The 4163-nt window shown below is 35.1% G+C and overlaps 1 pseudogene; it reads right to left on the minus strand.

The window, feature by feature from the left end:
• Positions 1 to 1705: 1705 nt before the first annotated feature.
• Positions 1706 to 3390, minus strand: LOC107826333 (mogroside IIIx synthase-like; annotated as a pseudogene).
• Between the last annotated feature and the right edge of the window lie 773 nt (positions 3391 to 4163).

Raw genomic sequence — 4163 nt, forward strand, 5'->3', positions numbered from 1 at the left:
GTTTTGGCGTTTTAGGGCCAAACAATAGGAATTTCGCCCGATTCCTAGATTTTTGTGTGCTATATCCCACGCCATCTGCATATATCCGGGCGATTGGACCCGAATCGCCTAAAATTTTGACGGCCAATAAAAAATGATGTAAGAAACAATAGCCATCGCTTCATCAGGACCGTTCCTCGGTTTTTTGGATTCTTAGGGCAAAAAACTAGAATTTCGCGCGTTTCCTAAATATTTGTGTATAGTCCGTTCCATCTATATGCATCTAGGCGACCGGACCCGAATCACCGAAAATTTTTTCGACCTATCAAAACGACCCAAGGAATAATAGTTATCACTTCGGCATGACCGTTCCTCTTTTTTGGCATTTCAGGGCTAAAAAATTAAAATTTCGCCCAATTTCTAGATTTTCGTTTGCTATAGCCTACGCCATCTGCATGCTTCGGGGGGACAGGACCCAAGCCGCCTAAAATTTTGCAGCCATAAAAAATGACTCAATGAAATATAGTCATCGCTTTGCCACGACCGTTACCTTAATTTTTGGCGCTTTAGGGCGAAAAAACTTGAATTCCGCACGATTTTCAGATTTTTGTGTGGTATAGCCCACTCCATCTGCATGCATCCGGGCCACCGGACCCGAATTGCCTAAAATTTTGGCGGCCTATCAAAAACGATCTAAGGAACAATAGTCATCACTTCTCCATGACTGTTCCTCATTTTTGGCATATTAGGGCCAAAAAATTGAAATTTAGCCTGATTCTTAGATTTTCATATGCTATAGCCCACACCATTTGCATGCATGTGCATCTGCATGCATGCAAAGATTTTGGCATTTTAGGGCCAAAAAACTAAAATTTCGTCCGATTCCCAGATTTTCATGTGCATCTGCATGCATCCGGGCCACCGGACCTGAGTCTCCTAAAATTTTGTTGGTCCATCAATAAATACCTAAGGAATAATAGTCATCGCTTCGCCATGATCGTTTCTCGTTTTTTGGCATTTTAGGGCCAAAAAACTAAAATTCTGCCCGATTCTAGATTTTCGTGTGCTATAGCCTACTCCATCTGCATGCATCTGGGCGACCGAACCCGAATCGCCTAAAATTTTGCCGGCCCATAAAAAATGACCTAAGGAACAATAGTCATCGCTTCGCCGTGATCGTTCCTCATTTTTTGACATTTTAAGGCCAAAAAACTGAAATTTCAGATTTTCATGTGCTATAAGTTCACTTGATTTTTTTCACACCATCGATTTGTAGAAGTCAATTAATACAAAAGAAAAATGGTCATTTAAAATCTTCATTAAGAGTATGTTTTTCGTGTTAACATGGCCACATGGTAAATTTGGAGAAGAAAAGGTTTGACAAATTAGATATGGATCTTTTCGACTTTGACAGATTTAACGTGCTAAGTCTACTGCGAAACGCTAAAACATGCTGTACTGTACAAGAAGAAAAGCTCCACAGATATAGGCTAACTATATTGATGTGATGCACTAATTAAATGAAAAGATAATATCATCAGGTAGCAAATCAGAGATTAAAAAATGACACATGCAATAGAAAAGTATTTGGGAGGGACATACTAAATTTAAATTTGTCATTATCAGAAAAAAATACATGATCGCTAAGATATTAAATATATAACTAGCTAATATATATATATATATATATATATATATATATATATATATATAGTCAGTTGAGGGAGATAGCAGATATTTCATAGACCTAGTCGACGTACGCGCAAACTGGCGACGTTATTAAAAAAGGTTATTATGATCAAATCTACTACGATAAAGAGATGACTTTTGGTGTTACAATGAAGACTAGTCCAATTTATATTAGGGAAGTGAAGCTCTGTTAGGAATATTATAGATAATACATAGTTTGAATTCCTAAATACACGACTGACTTTCCCTAAATACGTAATCCTTTGAAGCTTAACTTGCTGACGTGGAAATTACTTTCTGAAACACGATACAATCATAAAAATATTTCTTTATGCGATTGCAATAAGCTTGTAGCAAAGTCTAAGCCATGAATGGCCAATCACTACTTCAAAATGGCTTTAATATTTCTAGCCAATTCATCTATCTCTTTCTCACCTTTCATTCTAATCTTCTCCTTCATTTCTCTTACATTATTCTTGACTTCTCCAATATTTTCCATCACCTTCCTTATTCCTCTAGCCACCTCCTCTCTTTTAATCTCTCCATTTTCATCTTTCAAAATCTCCAAACCAAGGCCAAGTTCTTCCATTAATCTTGTGGTACCCATCCCTTTAGAACCATCCCTTTCTCTGATTTTTCAAGAAAACCTTGTGGCAAAACTTGTTCAATTGTGGTAGTGAGACCTGCAGGAAATTTTATAGTCCAAATGAAGTTTACTAGGCTTAGCTCAAGCCGTTTAGCTATCTCTTCAATATCTTTCTTTGACAAGAAATATTCACTTCCAAAAGAAACAAAAACACATGAAGATTCATCTTTCTTATCTAACCATTGTATGATCTCTAAGCCTTCCTCTTCATTGATCGCGTCGCGAATAAGTGGACCAATTGGTATTATCTCCTTTTTGGACAATTGAGAAAGATGATCAATGTACTTTCCTTCAATCTCCTTACAACTATTGACCAAAACAATGTCATTAGATTGTTCAAAGGCTTTTAGGGCTATCCCTCCTAAAGCTTTCTGCCTATCTATTTCACCTAAATCCTGGGCAGCAATTTCATTAATCTCACAATTAATTGCCCTAATATTTTCTTGGAGAATATGATAGAATTTTGAAAAAGTAGCTATACCCGAAGTGTATAAATGAATAGCAGGAATATTACGTGAAGAAGCTATGGTTGCAACCCATGGTTGGAAGCTATCATATATGATAAAATTAGGGTTTAGAGTGTCAACAATGGTGGAAAAATTTGAGGAAGCCATTTGAAAAGTTTGGATAAGTGTGAAGTTAAGATGAGGAGGTAGGCCATTGGTTGTGTGATAATGAGGAGGAAGATCCAGGGAAGATGGTAAATGAAATTCCACTAATTGTATACATAAATTTGAGGGTTGTTTGGCTAAGTTTTTTTCAATGGATTCAAGAATTATGGGGGTAGAAAGAAAATATATGTGAAAGTTTCTTTGTGCTAATTTCTTGGCTAACACCAAATAAGGTGTCACATGGCCTTGTGCTAACCATGGAAAGAGTAATACAGTTGGAATTTTCTGGTCTCTCTCCATTAATAATCATGGAAATCCCTTTGATTCCTTCCCTTATTATTTATACTATGGCAGCCATAACTCTGTATATATGTATGACAAACTTTGTATAAACCAAGGAAACAAGAAAAAGTATAATTAACTTGGATTACTTCAATAATTTCATATACAAGTCGATATCATCTAACTTTGTACAGAACATGAAGATGGTTCTAGAGTGGAGAGATCTGCTATATACAGCCTATCACAAATGTACTTTTAGTTACATAATGTTTTTCACAAGAGATCGATTGTTACAAAGAAATTAAAAAAATCGGAAAATTTTGAATACTAGAAATTTTTGTGGTGTCATTTTCATATGTTCCAACTATAATTGGTCATATGAGACCATTTCTCTTTTAGAACTGGTATAATGCATGATTACTTGTCAAATGACATTCTACCTTGTCAAAAATAAAATATGGTAATTTCTAGAAAGTTGAGAATATTTAAAATACATGATGACCAAAGTGAAGACTTAATGAACATTAAACAATTAACCATTTGTAGTTTTTCCCGTTTGGTATTAATGTTGTTTTATTTTTGGTGTTTGACGGGTATGGGAAATCATTTAGTGGGATTATCATATTCCATCGATTGATCGTACGGTATACAGCTAAGCCGGCAGGTTGCAGTTGCGTGAAAAATACTAAAATAAAGAAGGCCTCTAACAAAATATTATCCGTTTCTTTACCCTTGTAAACTAAAGTTTACCCACTCATATATTAATTATCAATCACTAAAAATTAAACAAATATTAATTATGAATTCATAATGTCAAAAGTGAGGCAACCTCATTAATAGGAAATACGTTAGTGCTTGAATTTATCAAGTTTGAATCTTAGATCAGCTCTGGTTATAATAGTTAATCAAACTACTAAACTTCAATTTGTATGCTATCGTTATTGGCATATAAAGGT

The sequence above is a fragment of the Nicotiana tabacum genome, chromosome 14 (assembly GCF_000715075.1).
Source record: "Nicotiana tabacum cultivar K326 chromosome 14, ASM71507v2, whole genome shotgun sequence".
In the NCBI taxonomy this organism is placed as follows: domain Eukaryota; kingdom Viridiplantae; phylum Streptophyta; class Magnoliopsida; order Solanales; family Solanaceae; genus Nicotiana; species Nicotiana tabacum.